Below are 25,565 nucleotides of genomic sequence, written 5' to 3'. Positions count from 1 at the left end.
TTGGGGCATTCAGTCAGCCATGTTGGGGCATTCAGTCAGCCATGTTGGGACATTCAGTCAGCCATGTTGGGGCATTCAGTCAGCCATGTTGGGGCATTCAGTCAGCCATATTTTGGAACAACAAGTCTTCAGCCCACTGTGCTGAACAGTTTAGCTTCCACCGAGTTCAGAATATGTCATTGGGGATGAGGACGGCAAAACTCCCCACTTTGTTTTGTACTGGGTCATTCCGCTGGGGACACACACGGTTGGACCTCTGCCAGGAGCCATTAAAGGAGCGCTCCACATTCCGGCACATCACTTGGACACGGAGGATTTTGTGATTGTTTTGGTCTCTATCTTTCCCTCCTTGGGTAATGTCCACTTGCATGGTCTGTGACACTCGGGGATATGGTAAGCTTATCCGAGGAGACCATCCGACTCTCCAAAAATGCAGAAAATTGCCCCTGTTGGTCCCTTAAGCAAGGCTGGGAAATTAGATTGCCATGGTGATACACCTCTATCGCTGCCACTGTGGTTCCCACTTAGCAGCTCGCAAAGCCAGAGCAGGTATCGACCAATCCCCAGTAGACAGAAAACTTACCTCAGCAGTCTCCTGATAACCAAATAAAATCACATCAGAACTCAGGGCATGCAGGACGATAGGGACCGTAGCCTCGCCTGTAGAATGAATCAACATCTATGATTTGATACTTTTTGGGGGGTTTCTAATGAAGTTTAGCATTCCCAATTTGTTCCATGTTTAGGAAGTGGTTCTACTGTCCAAAGAATAAAACCTTCAGGGAAGTATAATACACAGTAGAAATATATTTAAGTCCACCGCTCATCAGCAGGATCGCGTTTTTTTGTCATGAATCTTGTTCTGAACACAGCTCTGCAGTGGTCACTAGTTAGCACAGCCACAAAGTCATAAAATCTGATTTTAAACCTAACCCTAACCTTAACTACACTGCTAACCCTAATGTCAAAACCTAACATTACATTTAGCTCAAAAAGCACATTTTTGTTTGAATGAATTCTTTAAAATATAGCCAATTTTGACTTTGCAGCTGGCCAATTTAAAGGGAAATCACTCAGTGCTGTCTCCAGGACAAAACTCATGACAATAAAAGTCAGCCTGGCATCACAGGTATTGTCATCTCATCACATGCAATGGATTCCTGCGGGCTAGACTGAGGCTATTGCTGAAGGCCATTTCTGTCCACAAACCAACGTGGCTGGCTTACCAAAGCCTTGACAAGCACTCATAATGTTGTCACTCTGCAGTTAGAGATTAACGTGACCCATACATTTCAGGCAAAGTTGGTCCAATTAACAGCGTTCTCCTGCCACTCCTGAGGTTATTGAGGATACTGTATTCTACTGTACTCTGTGGAAAGGGTTCTACATGGAACCCAAAAGAGTTCTAACTGGAACCAAAAGTATTCTACCTGGAACCAAAAATGGTTCTTCAAGGGGTTATCCTTTGGGGAGAGCTGAAGAACCATTTTAGATTCTAAATAGCACATTTTGTTTCTGAGTGTAGAGGGAATCACACAATTCAGATTGTAATGCTGTATTTCTATAGGCTACATGGCTCCACACAATTCATCTGGATATGCATGAGGAATTTCCTATGGAGAGATGCGAGATGCACAACTGTAGAGATACCCACCACTAGTGCCAGTTCCCATAATCCTCTTCAAAGTTTCCTATGGTGTCATCAGTATTGTAATGCGGTGTAATATGCCGATACCCCGCTGGTTAACCAGCATGACACTTTTAATGAATGCTTATCTATTACAAATGTGTCAGACAATGTTTCCGTGTTTAAAGAAGCTGTTAAGGCTAAATCTCTGTTGGCTATCCATTGAATGTGTGTTATGTGTAGCCTACCTCAGGAACTCTTAAGAGGTGTATACGAGGTCCTTTTAATGGAAGCAGATATGTTCTGCCTTCTCAAGGCAACCAAGGATTCTCAAACCTCTGAATAAAACAGTGGAGAAAACAATATCGGCGCTTATTATAGCTGGTAGTTCGGCCTAATCTGAAAAATCAACCTTCCCCATCTCTGGGGCGTGATGTTTATCTACCAGCACAATATCCCTCACGCCCTCTGAGGGGCTGGCAATCAATCCTGAAAGCACTCATATTTTCTCCAGTGTGTCTTCCTGGGTAAAGGAAAATCAATGGCTAAACTAAGTAATGAAATCCATTGGCTATCATGTCTGTGGCACTGCCAGCAGAGCCGTGAATGTGCTGGTGAATTCCGACAGCATCGGTTCTCTCACTATCTCCCAGAATTGTTTTTAGCCTGTCATGAGCCGTAAGTCACCGTTAAAGACACTGTCTTATGAGATGTTGCAGTGACGCACCATTATTCCTACGACGTTTTCCTGATTTGATTCTGAGATAATTAATTTAAGATACAGTGTCCTTGACTAATGGTTACAGTTCACCACAGAGGGATATGCTAAGAAGAGGAGGCTTTGAGGCTTGAGTGAATAAATGTCCCCCTTTTTTTACTTATCTATACTCCTGGAGTGGCCTTTTTGGAGAACTGCCCCCTATCTAGTCCCTCCCCCCTGCAGAGGGGTTAACCACATTTTGTGTTCAGCTGTGTGAAATTATGGAGAGCAATTTCACAGAAAAGCCCAATCGTTTACACATTATGGTCATAGTGGTCTGGTTCACGCTGAATACAGATTTCGGCACAGGAAATGGGAAACACGTTCACATGAGAGGTGAGAGGTCAGAGCAGATGCAATAACTGGTCTGAAGAGTCTGGATGCATCACAGCTGTTAAAGACACACCCTGCCACGTTTTCCACCAGGCTCCCCAGAACAATGGAATGGTGCCCTCCTGTTTTTGAGGCTAGGACCAAATGATAAGGTAGAAATGATAAGGTATTCCTCCCAAATGAATACATATTACTTGGATCAATAATTAAAAATTAGCTCATGCAAGTACAATTGATTCCCTTCACCTAAATTGCCTTTTTACAACCCTTTATAATTCCAGTTTTTCCCCCCAGGCATAGAGAGGTGTGAAATTGTGAACCAATTTGTGAAAAACCTGACCTCCAGCATTTTAATGCGATTTCCAATTCCACCATCTGGAGGTGATTTGGTGCTTCCTTCTTGGATGTCATCTGCTGCTGTTAACATGCCCAGGCATCTCTCTCACACTGGGGAAAGACTACACACGGTTCACACACAGCTGGACTTGATCGTATCCATCTGCAATCAAATGAAATCAAAGTTTATTTGTCACATGAGCCGAATACAACAGGTGTAAACCTTACATTGAAATGCTTACTAACCAACAGTGCAATTTTTAAGTAATATTTTTTTTTAATAAAAAGAGGTGAGTGAGAGGTGAAGGCTTATTCACCATGATGTTCTGCAGAGTTCCAATACATCAAAACCTGACAGAAACAGCTGTTGGTGTGCTGTTTGGACTAAAAAGTCATCTTGAACAATTGTTCTAACACGTCAAAGCATTTGGTTCAGGTTCTGTATATAATACGACACTTGCTTTGATAAATTTCAAAATGTTAATTTGAGAGCAATTTGGCAAATATGACCTTGTTCCTCATTTGCAAATGTCTGTAACCATGTATTCATTTATGAACTTTCTTTTCTCTCTGAAAGGGAATGGTTGAATAAGGTCAACTGAAGGGGAGGAACTACTCTATTGCAGTAACACAGTTGAAGAGCTGGGGGCAGTTTCCTTGTGTACTTGGATACTATCTTCCGCCTCTCATTATGACATAACTATATCATATTTTGTCTTTGCTTACTGAGATTTTCTGCCGCCAACCGCACCATTTAAAATGGGTATATTCCTATTTTATAATAACTGACCCTTTGTGTTCCTATTATATAATCACTGACCCTTTGTGTTCCTGTTATAAAATTGCTGGACCGTTATATTCCTATTTTATAACCACTGACCCTTTATGTCAAATTACATAATCACTGACCCTTTATTCTCCTATTTTATAATCACTGACCCTTTATGTTCCTATTTTATAATCACTGACCCTTTATTCTCCTATTTTATCATCACTGACCCTTTATGTTCCTATTACATAATCACTGACCCTCTATGTTCCTATTTTATAATCACTGACCCTTCATGTTCCTATTTTATAATCACTAACCTTTTATTCTCCTATTTTATAATCACTAACACTTTATTCTCCTATTTTATAATCACTAACCTTTTATTCTCCTATTTTATAATCACTGACCTTTTATTCTCCTATTTTATAATCACTAACCTTTTATTCTCCTATTTTATAATCACTAACACTTTATTCTCCTATTTTATAATCACTAACCCTTTATTCTCCTATTTTATAATCACTGACCCTTTATGTTCCTATTTTATAATCACTAACATTTTATTCTCCTATTTTATAATCACGAACCCTTTATTCTCCTATTGTATAATCACTGACCCTTTATATTCCTATTATATAGTCACTGACCCTTTATGTTTCTATTACCCCCCCAACCCTCTTTTTACGCTGCTCTTTTTACGCTGCTGCTACTCTCTGTCTATCATATATGCATAGTCACTTTAACTTTACATTCATGTACAAACTACCTCAATTGGGCTCCCGCACATTGGCTAACCGGGCAATCTGCTTTGTGTCCCGCCACCCACCACCCGCTAACCCCTCTTTTACGCTACTGCTACTCTCTGTTCATCATATATGCATAGTCACTTTAACCATCTCTACATGTACATACTACCTCAATCAGACTGACTAACCGGTGTCTGTATGTAGCCTCGCTACTTTTATAGCCTTTCTACTGTATATAGCCTGTCTTTTTACTGTTGTTTTATTTCTTTGCTTACCTATTGTTCACCTAACACCTTTTTTGCACTATTGGTTAGAGCCTGTAAGTAAGCATTTCACTGTAAGGTGAATACCTGTTGTATTCGGCGCACGTGACAAATAAACTTTGATTTGATTTGATTTATATAATCACTGACCCGTTACGTTGCTATTATATAATCACTGACCCGTTACGTTCCTATTATATAATCACTGACCCGTTACGTTCCTATTATATAATCACTGACCCGTTACGTTCCTATTATATAATCACTGACCCGTTACGTTCCTATTATATAATCACTGACACGTTACGTTCCTAATATATAATCACTGACCCGTTACGTTGCTATTATATAATCACTGACCCGTTACGTTCCTATTATATAATCACTGACCCGTTACGTTGCTATTATTTAATCACTGACCCTTTACGTTCCAATTATATAATCACTGACCCGTTACGTTCCTATTATATCATCACTGACCCGTTACGTTGCTATTATATAATCACTGACCCGTTACGTTCCTATTATATAATCACTGACCCGTTACGTTCCTATTATATAATCACTGACCCGTTACGTTCCTATTATATAATCACTGACCCGTTACGTTCCTATTATATAATCACTGACCCGTTACGTTGCTATTATATAATCACTGACCCGTTACTTTGCTATTATATAATCACTGACCCTTTACGTTCCTATTATATAGTCACTGACCCGTTACGTTGCTATTATATAATCACTGACCCTTTATGTTCCTATTATATAATCACTGACCCGTTACGTTGCTATTATATAATCACTGACCCGTTACGTTGCTATTATATAGTCACTGATCCTTTACGTTGCTATTATATAATCACTGACCCGTTACGTTGCTATTATATAATCACTGACCCGTTACGTTGCTATTATATAATCACTGACCCGTTACGTTCCTATTATATAATCACTGACCCGTTACGTTGCTATTATATCATCACTGACCCGTTACGTTCCTATTATATAATCACTGACCCTTTATGTTCCTATTATATAATCACTGACCCTTTATGTTCCTATTATATAGTCACTGACCCTTTGTGTTCCTATTATATAATCACTGACCCTTTATGTTCCTATTTTATAATCACTGACCCTTTATGTTCCTATCATATAATCACTGACCCGTTACGTTGCTATTATATAATCACTGACCCGTTACGTTGCTATTATATAATCACTGACCCGTTACGTTCCTATTATATAATCACTGACCCTCTATGTTCCTATTTGATCATCACTGACCCTTCATGTTCCTATTTTATAATCACTAACCTTTTATTCTCCTATTTTATAATCCCTAACATTTTATTCTCCTATTGTATAATCACTGACCCTTTATTCTCCTATTGTATAATCACTGACCCTTTATTCTCCTATTGTATAATCACTGACCCTTTATATTCCTATTATATAGTCACTGACCCTTTATATTCCTATTATATAGTCACTGACCCTTTATATTCCTATTATATAGTCACTGACCCTTTATTTTTCTATTACCCCCCCAACCCTCTTTTTACGCTGCTGCTACTCTCTGTCTATCATATATGCATAGTCACTTTAACTTTACATTCATGTACAAACTACCTCAATTGGGCTCCCGCACATTGGCTAACCGGGCTATCTGCATTGTGTCCCGCCACCCACCACCCACCACCCGCCAACCCCTCATTTACGCTACTGCTACTCTCTGTTCATCATATATGCATAGTCACTTTAACCATATATACATGTACATACTACCTCAATCAGACTGACTATCCGGTGTCTGTATGTAGCCTCGCTACTTTTATAGCCTTTCTACTGTATATAGCCTGTCTTTTTACTGTTGTTTTATTTCTTTGCTTACCTATTGTTCACCTAACACCTTTTTTGCACTATTGGTTAGAGCCTGTAAGTAAGCATTTCACTGTAAGGTCTACAGCTGTTGTATTCGGCGCACGTGACAAATACACTGATTTGATTTATATAGTCACTGATCCGTTACGTTGCTATTATATAATCACTGACCCGTTACGTTCCTATTATATAGTCACTGACCCGTTACGTTCCTAATATATAATCACTGACCCGTTACGTTCCTATTATATAATCACTGACCCGTTATGTTCCTATTATATAGTCACTGACCCGTTACGTTGCTATTATATAATCACTGACCCGTTACGTTCCTAATATATAATCACTGACCCGTTACGTTCCTAATATATAATCACTGACCCGTTACGTTCCTATTATATAGTCACTGACCCGTTACGTTGCTATTATATAGTCACTGACCCGTTACGTTCCTAATATATAATCACTGACACGTTACGTTCCTATTATATAGTCACTGACCCGTTACGTTCCTAATATATAATCACTGACCCGTTACGTTCCTATTATATAATCACTGACCCGTTACGTTCCTAATATATAATCACTGACCCGTTACGTTCCTATTATATAGTCACTGACCCGTTACGTTCCTAATATATAATCACTGACCCGTTACTTTCCTATTATATAATCACTGACCCGTTACGTTCCTAATATATAATCACTGACCCGTTACGTTCCTAATATATCATCACTGAACCTTTATGTTCCTATTATATAGTCACTGACCCGTTACGTTCCTAATATATAATCACTGACCCGTTACGTTCCTATTATATAATCACTGACCCGTTACGTTCCTATTATATAGTCACTGACCCGTTACGTTCCTAATATATAATCACTGACACGTTACGTTCCTATTATATAATCACTGACCCGTTATGTTCCTAATATATAGTCACTGACCCGTTACGTTGCTATTATATAGTCACTGACCCGTTACGTTGCTATTATATAGTCACTGACCCGTTACGTTGCTATTATATAATCACTGACCCGTTACGTTCCTATTATATAATCACTGACACGTTACGTTCCTATTATATAATCACTGACCCGTTATGTTCCTAATATATAATCACTGACACGTTACGTTCCTATTATATAATCACTGACCCGTTATGTTCCTAATATATAGTCACTGACCCGTTACGTTGCTATTATATAATCACTGACCCGTTACGTTCCTATTATATAGTCACTGACCCGTTACGTTCCTAATATATAATCACTGACCCGTTACGTTCCTATTATATAATCACTGACCCGTTATGTTCCTATTATATAATCACTGACCCGTTACGTTCCTATTATATAGTCACTGACCCGTTACGTTCCTATTATATAGTCACTGACCCGTTACGTTGCTATTATATAATCACTGACCCGTTACGTTCCTAATATATAATCACTGACACGTTACGTTCCTATTATATAATCACTGACCCGTTATGTTCCTAATATATAGTCACTGACCCGTTACGTTGCTATTATATAATCACTGACCCGTTACGTTCCTATTATATAATCACTGACCCGTTATGTTCCTATTATATAATCACTGACCCGTTACGTTCCTATTATATAGTCACTGACCCGTTACGTTCCTAATATATAATCACTGACCCGTTATGTTCCTATTATATAATCACTGACCCGTTATGTTCCTATTATATAATCACTGACCCGTTACGTTCCTATTATATAGTCACTGACCCGTTACGTTCCTATTATATAGTCACTGACCCGTTACGTTCCTAATATATAGTCACTGACCCGTTACGTTGCTATTATATAATCACTGACCCGTTACGTTCCTATTATATAGTCACTGACCCGTTACGTTCCTAATATATAATCACTGACCCGTTACGTTCCTATTATATAATCACTGACCCGTTATGTTCCTATTATATAATCACTGACCCGTTACGTTCCTATTATATAGTCACTGACCCGGTACGTTCCTAATATATAGTCACTATCCCGTTACGTTGCTATTATATAATCACTGACCCGTTACGTTCCTATTATATAGTCACTGACCCGTTACGTTCCTAATATATAATCACTGACCCGGTACGTTCCTAATATATAATCACTGACCCGTTACGTTGCTATTATATAATCACTGACCCGTTACGTTCCTATTATATAATCACTGACCCGTTACGTTCCTATTATATAGTCACTGACCCGGTACGTTCCTAATATATAATCACTGACCCGTTACGTTGCTATTATATAATCACTGACCTGCTATGTTCCTATTATATAATCACTGACCCTTTATATTCCTAATATATAATCACTGACCCGGTACGTTGCTATTATATAATCACTGACCCGTTACGTTGCTATTATTTAATCACTAACCCATTATGTTCCTATTATATAATCACTGACCCTTTATATTCCTATTATATAATCACTGACCCGTTACGTTGCTATTATTTAATCACTGACCCTTTATATTCCTATTATATAATCACTGACCCGTTACGTTGCTATTATTTAATCACTGACCCTTTATATTCCTATTATATCATCACTGACCCGTTACGTTGCTATTATTTAATCACTGACCCTTTATATTCCTAATATATAATCACTGACCCGTTACGTTGCTATTATTTAATCACTGACCCTTTATATTCCTATTTTATAACCACTGACCCTTTGTGTTGTATAGCAAGTAGGCTCTGTATTCTTATACAGTATTTAGTGCATGCTGTGCTATGCTCGCATTCACCAACTCTTATCCAAGATCACTGTGCTAAACTGGACCTGAAAATCATAGATTCTTTTGCTCCCTAAATCATCTATAAACCCCATGTGTTCTTATATTTTATTCAATGTTTTCTGAGGTAAATATTAAACTGGTGGCCGACTGCTGTGTGGAGACAACGATTTAATACAAGGGGAAGTTAAAACAATGGGTAGCTAGCTACCTGTTATACTGAAATGTATAATTATCTTCTTGATCTCTTACCTTAAATATCCAGTAGAGTTACATAACGCTGGATAATTCATTATTGACACTGTGGAATAATGTTTCCGAATTAAAATCAAGCTATTTGGTGTTTCAGAATTGTTTTATGAGTTTTTTTTTAGTTTCAAGTTGACTACAACATGATCTGTGTTGACATGATCTGACATGATCTGTGTTGACATGATCTGTGTTGACATGATCTGACATGATCTGACATGATCTGTGTTGACGTGATCTGTGTTGACATGATCTGTGTTGACATGATCTGTGTTGACATGATCTGACATGATCTGTGTTGACATGATCTGACATGATCTGTGTTGACATGATCTGACATGATCTGTGTTGACATGATCTGTGTTGACATGATCTGTGTTGACATGATCTGTGTTGACATGATCTGACATGATCTGTGTTGACATGATATGTGTTGACATGATCTGTGTTGATATAATCTGACATGATCTGTGTTGACATGATCTGTGTTGACATGATCTGTGTTGACATGATCTGTGTTGATATAATCTGACATGATCTGTGTTGACATGATCTGACATGATCTGTGTTGACATGATCTGTGTTGACATGATCTGTGTTGACATGATCTGACATGATCTGACATGATCTGTGTTGATATAATCTGACATGATCTGTGTTGACATGATCTGACATGATCTGTGTTGACATGATCTGTGTTGATATAATCTGACATGATCTCTGTTGACATGATCTGACATGATCTGTGTTGACATGATCTGACATGATCTGTGTTGACATGATCTGTGTTGATATAATCTGACATGATCTGTGTTGACATGATCTGTGTTGACATGATCTGTGTTGACATGATCTGTGTTGACATGATCTGTGTTGACATGATCTGACATGATCTGTGTTGACATGATCTGTGCTGAAAGTTACAGAGCTGTGATCAATGGATACAGTATTTGTGTATAAATTACCCCGCGAGTCCATGAAAGACCTAGGTCACAGAATCCTATGATGTGGAAAGTCATTTATATACTGTAGTTCAGATATTTCCGCTTCTATAGGGGTAGTCATGGTCACTGAGCGTGAACAAATATCTCAACAGTGTATCTGTGTGATAGTCATTGAGAAATTTGACTGGACTATGGTTAATGTGATCTAATAGTCTTTGAGAAACTGGACTGGACTACGGTTAATGTGATCTGTGTAATAGTCTGAGAAACTGGACTGGACTACGGTTAATGTGATCTGTGTAATAGTCTGAGAAACTGGACTGGACTACGGTTAATGTGATCTGTGTAATAGTCTGAGAAACTGGACTGGACTACGGTTAATGTGATCTGTGTAATAGTCTGAGAAACTGGACTGGACTACGGTTAATGTGATCTGTGTGATTGCTCTGTGCACGTCATAGTGTTTAATGAGCCCTTTTGTCTTTTTTTGTGTAACTTGCGCTTCATGTGTTGCCAACACAGCCCCACAACTATAATTTAAGGCAAAGTTGTTGAGATTGTGAAAATCCCTTCACATACCTGGGAATAACCATCAACAGCATACATAACAATGGACTGTTGTGGTCGATAAGCAATGAGATAGCAACACACTGTTCCCCATGCACTGTGCTCCATTGCATAAAAAAATGAAATAGATCTAACTGCTGCTGTTTGTCTGAATAATCAACTCAGTGTTTCTGTGCGGTAGTCTATCTCCACATGCTCTCGTCTTCCAAAAATAACAAACTAGGAAATGATTACGCACAGAGATAGAGAACAGTTTACAATCTAGCTGCACATGCAGAACAACAAAAAGCCACTTTTGTAGCCTCTGTCCGGATTAACTACTGCACTGGAGTTTAGTCAATTTATTCTCAGGTTGCAGGTAATTGGTGCCTGACTGTAAGACATCTACTCTATTCAGCTAAATCACACAGAACAGTAACACACAGACTCACTTTACCCTACAACTGTGTGTTTTTGCTATTCATGACGCATATTTTAGTCTTTCTGGGATTTACTGTGGATTTCAACTGTATATCATTGAGTCTTCAGTGCTGCTATGTGTTGAAAATCATTTATAGTATTATTGCTCACAAATGTATCACATTGAATACATACTGTATATATTACAGTACATGTACTGTAATTCCCTAAATGTGTCTGTTTCAATTGTACCTCATCGTGTATTTATCTTAAATTATAAACTGGGTGCTTCGAGCCCTGAATGCTGATTGGCTGACAGCCGTGGTATATCAGACCGTATACCACGGGTATGACAAAACATGTGTTTTTACTGCTCTAATTACGTTGGTTACCTGTTTATAATAGCAATAACAAGGCGCCTCTGTTTTTTTATGTATGGTGAATATACCATGGCTAAGGGCTGTGTCCAGGCACTGTTGATCGTGAAAATATACAAGTAAAACATTGTGAAGTATAACGTCAAACCATACAGCTCTAATTATATCTTCTATGATCCCATCATTGCAAATGTTCAGATTTCAGATTGGGACAAAGCTCGCTCCATATTCATGCATCTCTCAGAAGTTAATCTGTTCGGTGCAAACCATAATCTGCATTAGAAAGCGAGGCGGTTAGTTTAGCGGTTAAGAGTGTTTGGCCAGTAACCTAAAGGTCGCTGGTTTGAATCCCCGTGCACACTCGGTGAAAAATCTATTGATGTGCCCTTGAGCAAGGCACTTAACTCTAATTGCTCTGGATAAGAGCGTCTGACAAATGCATTGACGTTTTAGTCCATCATAGATTGGCCTAGAATACTGTGCTTTTTGTTGGATGGATTATCACATTGTGTGATGGGAAATGCACACAGTTTAAGTTATTGTAGAGAAGGAGAAAATGAATTATTCTGTCTGCAAGGCTCCAATAACAGGATGGAAAATTGGTATCCTCGTTAGAGAGAGACAATTCCATTTACGGAGTGGCTGCGGTTCTGGATTTTCTGGACTCCGACCTGCTGTTGTAAAAATATATGGAGATTTCTATACACTAGCCTACCTCCTTTCAGCTGCTGCTCGGTGCTCAGTCACTCCGTAACTCCACTGCCGCTTGTACACAAAACAGTTAGAACAAACTTAGTTATTTGTCTGTTGTAACCGTAGGCTATTACAAACATAAGCAAGACACTAACAGTTTTCATTTAATTTTTACATGCAGATATTAAGGCAAGCCTTACATTTACAAGGCTTGCTGTTTAAAGTAGCTGGAACAAAGCGTCAGAGCCTTGACTGAAAGGCGACTTCCTCAATCTCTGATGTTTATCAGTTCTTTGAGAGTGCGGTTTTATTTATTTAGTTTCTATTTATTTTTATAGTATTATTTAGGATCATCCCAGATTCTTACAAACTTTTTGAGAAATAAACCAAATCTTTTGATAACAACAGTGTGGGAGACTAGCTATACCACCCTGCAACCCCCTGCTGGCTCTCATATGAAGCTAAGTAGGTCTACACCCTGTTTATACCTGGATGGGAGACCAGATTCTGCTGTAAGTGGAAGTGGTGTTGGAGGGCCAGTAGAAGGTACTCATCAGGGGTGTTGGAGGGCCAGTAGAAGGTACTCATCAGGGGTGTTGGAGGGCCAGTAGAAGGTACTCATCAGGGGTGTTGGAGGGCCAGTAGAAGGTACTCATCAGTGGTGTTGGAGGGCCAGTAGAAGGTACTCATCAGGGGTGTTGGAGGGCCAGTAGAAGGTACTCATCAGGGGTGTTGGAGGGCCAGTAGAAGGTACTCATCAGGGGTGTTGGAGGGCCAGTAGAAGGTACTCATCAGTGGTGTTGGAGGGCCAGTAGAAGGTACTCATCAATGGTGTTGGAGGGCCAGTAGAAGGTACTCATCAATGGTGTTGGAGGGCCAGTAGAAAGTACGCATCAGTGGTGTTGGAGGGCCAGTAGAAGGTACTCATCAGGGGTGTTGGAGGGCCAGTAGAAAGTACTCATCAGTGGTGTTGGAGGGCCAGTAGAAGGTACTCATCAGTGGTGTTGGAGGGCCAGTAGAAGGTACTCATCAGTGGTGTTGGAGGGCCAGTAGGGACAGTAGAAGGTACTCATCAGTGGTGTTGGAGGGCCAGTAGAAGGTACTCATCAGTGGTGTTGGAGGGCCAGTAGGGACAGTAGAAGGTACTCATCAGGGGTGTTGGAGGGCCAGTAGAAGGTACTCATCGGTGGTGTTGGAGGGCCAGTAGAAGGTACTCATCAGGGGTGTTGGAGGGCCAGTAGAGAGTACTCATCAATGGTGTTGGAGGGCCAGTAGAAGGTACTCATCAGTGGTGTTGGAGGGCCAGTAAAAGGTACTCATCAGGGGTGTTGGAGGGCCAGTAGAAGGTACTCATCAGTGGTGTTGGAGGGCCAGTAGAAAGTTCTCATCAATGGTGTTGGAGGGCCAGTAGAAGGTACTCATCAGGGGTGTTGGAGGGCCAGTAGAAGGTACTCATCGGTGGTGTTGGAGGGCCAGTAGAAGGTACTCATCAGGGGTGTTGGATGGCCAGTAGAAGGTATTCATCAGGGGTGTTGGAGGGCCAGTAGAACATACTCATCAGTGGTGTTGGAGGGTCAGTAGAAGGTACTCATCAGGGGTTTTGGAGGGCCAGTAGAGAGTACTCATCAATGGTGTTGGAGGGCCAGTAGAAGGTACTCATCAGTGGTGTTGGAGGGCCAGTAAAAGGTACTCATCAGGGGTGTTGGAGGGCCAGTAGAAGGTACTCATCAGTGGTGTTGGAGGGCCAGTAGAAAGTTCTCATCAATGGTGTTGGAGGGCCAGTAGAAGGTACTCATCAGGGGTGTTGGAGGGCCAGTAGAAGGTACTCATCGGTGGTGTTGGAGGGCCAGTAGAACATACTCATCAGTGGTGTTGGAGGGTCAGTAGAAGGTACTCATCAGTGGTGTTGGAGGGCCAGTAGAAGGTACTCATCAGGGGTGTTGGAGGGCCAGTAGAACATACTCATCAGGGGTGTTGGAGGGCCAGTAGAAGGTACTCATCGGTGGTGTTGGAGGGCCAGTAGAAGGTACTCATCAGTGGTGTTGGAGGGCCAGTAGAAGGTACTCATCAGTGGTGTTGGAGGGCCAGTAGAAAGTACTCATCAGTGGTGTTGGAGGGCCAGTAGAAGGTACTCATCAGTGGTGTTGGAGGGCCAGTAGAAGGTACTCATCAGTTGTGTTGGAGGGCCAGTAGAAGGTACTCATCAGGGGTGTTGGAGGGCCAGTAGAACATACTCATCAGGGGTGTTGGAGGGCCAGTAGAAGGTACTCATCAGGGGTTTTGGAGGGCCAGTAGAAGGTACTCATCAGTGGTGTTGGAGGGCCAGTAGAACATACTCATCAGTGGTGTTGGAGGGCCAGTAGAAGGTACTCATCGGTGGTGTTGGAGGGCCAGTAGAAGGTACTCATCGGTGGTTTTGGAGGGCCAGTAGAAGGTACTCATCAGTGGTGTTGGAGGGCCAGTAGAAGGTACTCATCGGTGGTGTTGGAGGGCCAGTAGAAGGTACTCATCAGTGGTGTTGGAGGGCCAGTAGAAGGTACTCATCAGTGGTGTTGGAGGGCCAGTACAAGGTACTCATCAGGGGTGTTGGAGGGCCAGTAGAAGGTACTCATCCCTATAACTAAGGACCAGATCCTGATACATCAATGTATGCCATCATTGTGAATTTACACACATGTCTTGACTCATGGTCGTTAACAATCCCATGGCACTTGTTGCAAGAGAAGGGGTGTTAACCGGTGTTGTGGATTAACATTTCCAACCTAGCAGCCCATAATACTATGGCTACCTCAGTTCCCAATTGGATCATTCAATCCATCTTATCTCTGAAATGCTTCCCCAAGTCATTGCTGTATATTTCAATGTGTTCTTATTCAACTTGGTATACTACTGAGGGTTAACTAAAATACTGACTTACTGAAAGAAAGAACTTAATATGCAATATATAATATATGGTCTATACAATTTCCTTAGCATTGCATAATTTCAATTAAAAACTGGAGTGGCCTATTAGTAAAGTATACAACATTAAACTGAGCAAAATCTAGTTTAATATAGGATGCATTTTGAAGGGACAATCCTTAGTGCTTCTATGTTGGATTCATATGAATTAAGGATATATACTCATTGATTTGTGAAGAATATAACTTATAAATGCCTAATGAACTTAGTTCAGCTGTCGTACCCCATCAGAACCAAAGATATGAGCTTGCTTTACTCCAATCTTTGTAAATATTGTAAATGTAAAAAAAAACACTGCATAGACTCAAAATGTGCTTAAAACTACAATGTTGATATCTTGGATGGTCAGACCTTGCATCAATAGCTCTGTCTATGAATTTAAGAGTGGTTACATTTCTCCAGGCCCATCTCTCAGCGTTTTACCAAAACAAAGGTGGGGTAGCCTTTGTTATTGTTTCAACTGCGGATTGCCCCTTTAAACCAATCTAAAGGTGGAATTAAATCAGGCTCATGTCATCAACGTCCAATGAATCACAGACAAACAAAACTGTATGCATCACAACTAGCTAACCAGTTTGTAGCAGTCAGAGTTTCTTTAGGTGTATTTTAGTATTAAAAAAACAACCCTGGCTTTTATGTGATCCACCATCCACCTAATCTCATTCACCATAAGGTTACCTTCCACCTTTCGCACTCAGAAAACCCAACAGGGAACAGGCCCCTGCTGTCAGCATCTGTGGCAAATTATGTTTTAAATCTGAAACTCATATCAAAATGTAAGCAATTTCCATGCTGATGGACTTTCATATCAGCCTTAGTCAGAGAAGCCTCACCTGAACATTTCTACCATCAATATTTCAGAGACATTTCATGCGAGTCTTCTTTTGACTGCTGGTGTGATGAGCTGTGATGGTGATGGATATGGTGGAGCCTTGCTCTTCTGCACTCGTAATGCAGGGCCTCATTTCACGAATAAGAAAAAATGGCCCGATGCACGCTTTCTGTGAGTACTCTTGTTGAAATGCAATTTTCAACTATAATGGAATCTGAATGAATGTGTTAACAACAATATGAGATAATAGGGTGTAATATCCAGAATACAAAAAGTAGAAAGAGAGAACAATCAGTGTTTCAGGGACCTATGGCCCCTTTTTAATAATTAAATGGCCGTCCTCAGAGAGGTAGTTGATACATGATAGACCTTAGAGTAGAGGTGAGGCAAGTTTTAGTTGAACTATTCTTAGGTCTATGAGTTTGGATATCTGGTTGGAAATCTACATTGACTGATTCAAACAGAGAATCTACCAATTATAATGAGTTAATTGTACGTGGAAATTGTTTTTTTTTGTTGCACGTTTTCTAGCTGCAAAAAATCACCCTGAAAGGTGGCACTTGATGTCCAGATGTATGTCAATTTGTTACCACCCCATGATCTGTCGCTTTAAATGTGCAGCTCGCTGGCACTTCCAGTAGATCTGCAACGTTAACCCGAGTACGTTGACGTCACTAAACTTTTCCACCATATGCGTGTTGAGATGAGATGAGGGCATGAGAGGGTGGGTTGATGTGGTATCGCCGAGGACCATCTTTCAGGACAGCCTGTTAACTGTCGTGTTGTAATGTAAGTCAATTCATATTTTTTTCATACGTTTTTGGAATGGGATTAGCCTGCACAATTTGTTCAATAGTTTAGTGTTTGGATGTTGATCGAGTCGCATGTTTGTGTAGCCTTTTTGTTGTTTTCTGTACAAAACACGTCCGCGCAGCCTAGTGAAGAATAATAATGAACTTCTTGCAAATGCAAAATATGTCGAACTTTATACATTTTCTATCTATTTATTTGTAGTGCGCATAGGTCCATTCTATTTTCACATCTTCTCAATTTTACTCCGTGATGTTGACAATAAACTTTGTAGCGCGCACTCAGACAGACAGGTTCATTTGCTTCAGCGTGGATGCGAGCGTCAAGTGGCACTTTAAGTTTTACTGTTGGTAGACATAACGACAGAAGGCAATACTGTATTGAGTGCAATGCTACATATTTGCAATTCGTCTATTGGAATCATGTACCACAACTGCATGCATAAATCAAACCACCTAGACACCGTATTTCAGTGCACGCGGAAGGTACATTTTCATTATTGCAGTTTATAAAGACCAGATATAATATAACGGTGTTATTACATTTCACTGCTTAAAAACAGTTGCTTATCGATTTTTCAGACTTTCAGAGAATATGTAATTACCATACAAATTGTACATTTCATTTCACAGCTGATGAAAAAAAAAGATATACTACTGCTGTTACTAGCCTAGGACCTAGGACCAATATTGTCAATATTGGTGATGTTGTATGTTCATATCAGACATTTGTGTCTGCAGTTGTCCCATAATCATTGTCACTGAGTTTTTCACACTTTCACCAGTACCTTCATTACTTTGCACTATTTCATTCATGGGAGCAGTCTTTTGCATTTTGCCAAAGATCTGGTTTTATTTTCTATTTATTTAACTAGGCAAGTCAGTTAAGAACAAATTCTTACTTACAATGACAGCCTAGGAACACTGCTTTGTTCAGAGGCAGAATGACAACCTTGTCAGCTTGGGATTCGATCCAGCAACCTTTCAGCCCAACGCTCTAACCACTAGGCTACCTGCCACCCCAATTTGGTGCAGTGTAGAGATACCACAGGCACTGTAGTTTTCACCCTGGGGCAAAAGAGGAGCTCCAAATGGAAAGGACATGCAGTCCACGTTTACCTCTCAGGGAAAACAGTTTATCGCTCTCAGTGCCAAAATGAACTCTGTCCACTAGAGGACATGTGGCATGTCTTTTTTGTGGTCATATTTCACATGGTTAATGTACTGTATGATGCTGTCTGTGTCTCTTTCACCAACCATGTCTCATAGACCATTTCTATTGATGTATGTTTTGATCTCTGAAGTAGTATTGTAGTATCTGTGGTAGTTTGATGAATTGTATAGCTATTACTGCACTGTTGAAGCTAGAAACAAGCATTTTGCTGCACCTGCGATAACATCTGTGAATCTGTGTACGCAACCAACAAACTTTGATTTGATTTGATTGATTGACTGTTTCATTAGAAACATGTCCACCTCCCAAACATTGTCTGCTACACAGTGATCATTACCTGAGAAACAAGGATATTTAGCCTAATGTATCTGGGCAAACAATGTTTCCATTGTGAGCTACTGAAACCTGTCTTGATGCCATGTGCAATGCCTTTAGGCTCTTACACAATGAATTCTACCCCTTTTGCAAATCATTGTGAATGAGTCTAAAAGCCCAGGATAAAGCAGAGAGCCAACTGATCTTTTCTTTCAATTTTCAGTGGGCCCTCCATGACCGCGAGAGAAGTAGAACTCTGGGTAGGATTGGAGCGCATAGTTAAATTAAGGTCATAATATAAGCGAGGCGACAAAAAAAACAACAACATGTTATTCAGCTAAAAAAACCTGAACTGGCATGTAGGCTAAGGCTACAATGTGTCGTCACAGTTTTGCAGGGTTTAGGAACGTTCCACTGAACTATACCGTACGTAGTCATGCAGAGTTCTGTGAAGGATGCATTTGAAACAAGTCAAGCACCGTCAGTCAGATGTGTGTTATTGTGTCTGCAATGGCACTTGTTTGAAGTGCAGTAGACTAGAGGGAGGAAGATCCACAGTAATTTAGGTTGACACAGGTTTGGTATATTGACTCAACCGTAGAGTGCAGAATAACATTCTATCTGATCTAGATTGACTCAACAGTAGAGTGTGCAGAATAACATTCTATCTGATCTAGATTGACTCAACCGTAGAGTGCAGAATAACATTCTATCTGATCTAGATTGACTCAACAGTAGAGTGTGCAGAATAACATTCTATCTGATCTAAATTGACTCAACCATAGTGTGCAGAATAACATTCAATCTGATCTAGATTGACTCAACAGTAGAGTGTGCAGAATAACATTCTATCTGATCTAGATTGACTCAACCATAGTGTGCAGAATAACATTCAATCTGATCTAGATTGACTCAACAGTAGAGTGTGCAGAATAACATTCTATCTGATCTAGATTGACTCAACCATAGTGTGCAGAATAACATTCTATCTGATCTAGATTGACTCAACCGTAGAGTGTGCAGAATAACATTCTATCTGATCTAGATTGACTCAACAGTAGAGTGTGCAGAATAACATTCTATCTGATCTAGATTGACTCAACCGTAGAGTGTGCAGAATAACATTCTATCTGATCTAGATTGACTCAACAGTAGAGTGTGCAGAATAACATTCTATCTGATCTAGATTGACTCAACAGTAGAGTGTGCAGAATAACATTCTATCTGATCTAGATTGACTCAACCATAGAGTGTGCAGAATAACATTCTATCTGATCTAGATTGACTCAACAGTAGAGTGTGCAGAATAACATTCTATCTGATCTAGATTGACTCAACCATAGTGTGCAGAATAACATTCTATCTGATCATCAGCATATATAGGCTAACTCAAAGCTGCCACTTTCTGCCTCTTGCTCCTTAGATCTTAGTCTTGACAAGCCTAAATGTTTTATGATAAGTTGATGGATTTTCTTTCATGTTATGTTTTAAATGTTAGAGAATGCTGTGTCTCATCAAAATTAAATTTTATTCAGTGACTAATGATATTGACTTAAAGTGAATGAACAGGATCTTAAGCACTTACAAATAATTCATAATATACTGTACACATTTGAATTTATAACATATCATACAAATTGCAGGATCTTAAAAAAAAGATTTGCAGGACGTAACATATTATAAGAAATGGATGATTTGGATATTTTGGACAATTTTCGGGTACCTGTTTTGGCGTTGTTAGCGCTGCTTTCAAAACTACTGACTGAAATGATAGAAAAACATTTATAATGCATCTTTAATAGTTTTGTTACTTAGCCATTGTGCCCCGGTTGAGGATTTCCCTTTGCCCAACCTTATAGCAACAACAGTATTCTCCTCAGTGTACTCAGTCAACACTTTCAGTGGTCTTTCCAGTCTGTCTGAATCTTAGACCATACTCACGCTGACTGATAACATCATCGCTATCAGCCGATGCTTACTCTCCATCACTCCAATCTTCAAACAACAAGCCTGGGAGCTGCCTCTATCACTTACTGCTGCATTCTATTGATCAGAGTTTACTTTTAACCTCATCCTTATAACAGAAAAAAAAAATCTATCTTGAACCAAATAGGCCCACTCCTAAGGTGACTAGTAATTGAGGTAAACTTAAAAGGTGATGGACACTCAGTGGAGAACCTGCACTCATCTCAAAGATATGCTAATAACTAATATCATGTCTATGTGCAGGCTACACAATAATGACATGTCTAAATTGTTCTTTCTTTAATGGAGGACAGTGTGTGGCAGGAGCGAGTCAGTGTGTGGCAGGAGCGAGTCAGTGTGTGGCAGGAGCGAGTCAGTGTGTGGCAGGAGCGAGTCAGTGTGTGGCAGGAGCGAGTCAGTGTGTGGCAGGAGCGAGTCAGTGTGTGGCAGGAGCGAGTCAGTGTGTGGCAGGAGCGAGTCAGTGTGTGGCAGGAGCGAGTCAGTGTGTGGCAGGAGCGAGTCAGTGAAGCCGAGACTATTGATGTTTTTGTCTTGCTTGACTTGTGCATTGACTCCCTGAAATGTCAAAGCTTTGAATTTCAGACGTAATGAGTGAATTAATCCTCTCTGCACTTATTACACATCTCAATTAATCATCGCCCCTTGCCAATGATGTGGCGGAAAGTTATTAGGTCCTGTGATATTCTCCCTTCGGTGACTATGAAGTCTTTTGTCTTAATTGTTCCAGGCAGATGGGCATTGTTGTTATTAAATAAAGACTTTCCAAGCTGTGACGGGACCCTTTGTTATTCAAACAATGTATGGAACTGGAAGTCTTTAGGAACCACCCGAGCTACCGTATCAAATAAAATACTGCTCAACTCCCAGGCACACTTTAGAATGTATTTTCACAGTCAATATTTTCTTAATGTCACAATCGACTGCACTTTTGTGTGTTTCTACTTCTGTACAAATACTTTGTATGGGAAAGCATTGTTAAACATCACAGACTGAGTTGTAAAAGAGTAGTACATTTCTGAAAATACATTTTGTGTGAAATCATGTTGGAATGAAAACATTCTAATATGCATGACCTCATAGAAGAAACATATTATGAACGCAGTGAAGAACCACAGGGATGCTGGCCCTTGTTGACTCCAATGCTCGCCACATTTGTGTCAAGTTGTTTGGATGTCCTTTTTGTGGTGGACCATTCTTGATAAACACAGGAAACTGTTGAGGGTGAAAAACCCAGCAGCGTTGCAGTTCTTCGCACAAACCTGTGTGCCTGGAACCTACTACCATAACCCATTCAACGGCACTTCAATATTTTGTCTTGCCCATTCACCCTCTGAATGGCACGCATACACAATCCATGTCTCAAAGCTTAAAAATCCTTCTTTAACCTGGCTCCTCCCATTCATCTACACTGATTGAAGTGGTTTTAACAAGTGACATCAAGAAGTGATCACAGCTTTCACCTAGATTCACCTGGTCAGTCTGTGTCATGGAAAGAGCATGTGTTCTTATTGTTTTGTATACTCAGTGTAAATATATATGTTATCCACCATATAATAAGACATTTAACAGCTCATACATGACAAGTAAATAAGCATTATACCTTGTTGGTTTTAAATATGTTAATGAAATATCTTACAATGTCCTTGTTAACGTAGTTCATGTGTACTGCAATATTCTTTGGTCTGGTACTAAATGTGTAATATTCTTTGGTCTGGTAGTGGTGACCTCTGTACAGGGCGGTCGGAGACACAATATATCACTTCGCATAGACTCTGGTGTTCCACCAACATCAGCGGGGAAATGGCTTTGTAGATTTCATAATTGGTGAGACCCCACCAGAGCAACAAGAAAGGAATTCTTACAGCATTGTAATACAGTGGCAGCGTGCTATGCCACTGCTTATAATTATAAGTTAAGTATAACTATAAGAAATCTAAGATGTGTCAAACCAATTGTATGCAGCTCGGGGCTCATGTTACGCATTTGGCTAGATGTCAAGATCAGCCTTTTGGTTAGAGCAGAGACATTCAGTCCCCTCCTGGATCCAGATCCCTGTTGCCTAAATAGTTTTGTGTCAAAGACCTTCCCTCTCGGTCTCGAGTGAGCCCCGCCTCAGTAGGCTAGGTCCTGGGTACTCGTACCAGATCCGTCTCAGCGGAGGCGGGATGTTCATTAATTCAGAGTTGAATATCGGCACGCACATTCAAAAGTCCTCCACGTGCTTTTCAGTTTTTTTTCATATCAGACACAGCTAAGTCATTGTTAGCAAAGAAAGGTTTACAAAGGCCTACACTATGGAGCTGCCTGCTTGTCAATACATGAACATTATTTACACAAATCACTGGTTAAATACAAAGTGAATATTGTAATAATGCTATTCTGTAGTCGAGCACTATATAATTGTTTAAAAACCAGATTAATTCCCGAAGTCGTTCATTTATCAGCTGAACATCAACTGTTGGGTGGGAAGCGCAGCAACTCCTCATACAGATGATTGCTGCTCAGAAAGAAATGTGTTCTAATAATCCCAGTCACTGCATAACATTCCTAAATGCAATCTCGGGAAAATACAACAGTTTTGATGGTAATTACTGAAAAGAGGGGGATCCCAGCTTTACAGTTCTTTTTGATTTATTTCTCAAACCCCATTTTTGCGCAAAAAGGCGGCGTTTTACAATCTTTACAATAAAAAAAAGTAATCGCAGGTTGCGTGTTAGCCAATCGAATGCATATTCGCTGTAAAATTCACACAATTTACACTGTATTTACAAACGCTGTAAAAATCACTTGATTTTATTAGTGCCAGTGGGAGTTTTTTTTAGGATACTAAACAAGAAACAGCAACAAAATGATGTTTGCAGTTTGTGATCTAGCCAATAATTAGTCCATTGTGGTAAACAAAGCCGATGAGTAACCCTTGCTTCAGTCATGTAGCCACCATGCTGCATCAGACAGGTGATAATGCTTCAGTCATGTAGCCACCATGCTGCATCAGACAGGTGATAATGCTTCAGCCATGTAGCCACCATGCTGCATCAGACAGGTGATAATGCTTAAGCCATGTAGCCACCATGTTGCATCAGACAGGTGATCATGATTCAGCCATGTAGCCACTATGCTGCATCAGACAGGTGATAATGCTTCAGCCATGTAGCCACCATGCTGCATCAGACAGGTGATAATGCTTAAGCCATGTAGTCACCATGTTGCATCAGACAGGTGATAATGATTCAGCCATGTAGCCACCATACTGTATCAGACAGGTGATAATGCTTCAGCCATGTAGCCACCATGCTGCATCAGACAGGTGATAATGATTCAGCCATGTAGCCACCATACTGCATCAGACAGGTGATAATGATTCAGCCATGTAGCCACCATGCTGCATCAGACAGGTGATAATGCTTCAGCCATGTAGCCACCATACTGTATCAGACAGGTGATAATGCTTCAGCCGTGTAGCCACCATGCTGCATCAGACAGGTGATAATGATTCAGCCATGTAGCCACCATACTGCATCAGACAGGTGATAATGATTCAGCCATGTAGCCACCATGCTGCATCAGACAGGTGATAATGCTTCAGCCATGTAGCCACCATGCTGCATCAGACAGGTGATAATGCTTCAGCCATGTAGCCACCATGCTGCATCAGACAGGTGATAATGCTTAAGCCATGTAGCCACCATGTTGCATCAGACAGGTGATCATGATTCAGCCATGTAGCCACCATGCTGCATCAGACAGGTGATAATGCTTCAGCCATGTAGCCACCATGCTGCATCAGACAGGTGATAATGCTTAAGCCATGTAGCCACCATGTTGCATCAGACAGGTGATAATGATTCAGCCATGTAGCCACCATACTGTATCAGACAGGTGATAATGCTTCAGCCATGTAGCCACCATGCTGCATCAGACAGGTGATAATGAGTCAGCCATGTAGCCACCATACTGCATCAGACAGGTGATAATGATTCAGCCATGTAGCCACCATGCTGCATCAGACAGGTGATAATGCTTCAGCCATGTAGCCACCATACTGTATCAGACAGGTGATAATGCTTCAGCCGTGTAGCCACCATGCTGCATCAGACAGGTGATAATGCTTAAGCCATGTAGCAACCATGTTGCATCAGACAGGTGATAATCCTTCAGCCATGTAGCCACCATGCTGCATCAGACAGGTGATAATGCTTCAGCCATGTAGCCACCATGCTGCATCAGACAGGTGATAATGCTTCAGCCATGTAGCCACCATGCTGCATCAGACAGGTGATAATGCTTCAGCCATGTAGCCACCATGCTGCATCAGACAGGTGATAATGATTCAGCCATGTAGCCTCCATACTGCACCAGACAGGTGATAATGCTTCAGCCATGTAGCCACCATGCTGCATCAGACAGGTGATAATGCTTCAGCCATGTAGCCACCATGTTGCATCAGACAGGTGATAATGCTTCAGCCATGTAGCCACCATGCTGCATCAGACAGGTGATAATGCTTCAGCCGTGTAGCCACCATGCTGCATCAGATAGTTGATAATGCTTCAGCCATGTAGCCACCATGCTGCATCAGACAGGTGATAATGGTTCAGCCGTGTAGCCACCATGCTGCATCAGACAGGTGATAATGCTTCAGCCATGTAGCCACCATGTTGCATCAGACAGGTGATAATGCTTCAGCCATGTAGCCACCATGCTGCATCAGACAGGTGATAATGATTCAGCCATGTAGCCACCATGCTGC

At 40.6% G+C, this 25,565-nt stretch overlaps 1 protein-coding gene across 6 annotated transcripts in view; it reads left to right on the top strand.

Moving 5' to 3' along the window:
- The window catches only part of LOC139546309 (PTB domain-containing engulfment adapter protein 1-like), a 185,449-nt gene that overhangs the window by 7,843 nt on the left and 152,041 nt on the right, over positions 1-25,565 (top strand). For 4 of the 6 annotated variants that reach the window (XM_071354537.1, XM_071354539.1, XM_071354527.1 and 1 more), the window contains exon 1: positions 17,211-17,320. The exons of 1 other annotated variant lie outside the window; for it this stretch is intronic. The gene's annotated coding sequence lies outside the window, so the exon portion shown is untranslated. Of the gene's footprint in view, positions 1-17,210; positions 17,321-25,565 lie in introns of those variants that run through there. One more of the 6 variants, XM_071354535.1, reaches the window with a different exon arrangement.

Source organism: Salvelinus alpinus, chromosome 20, assembly GCF_045679555.1.
Source record: "Salvelinus alpinus chromosome 20, SLU_Salpinus.1, whole genome shotgun sequence".
Lineage (NCBI taxonomy): Eukaryota > Metazoa > Chordata > Actinopteri > Salmoniformes > Salmonidae > Salvelinus > Salvelinus alpinus.
Note: the sequence above shows the minus strand (reverse complement) of the source record. Positions and strands in the feature narration are given on the sequence as shown.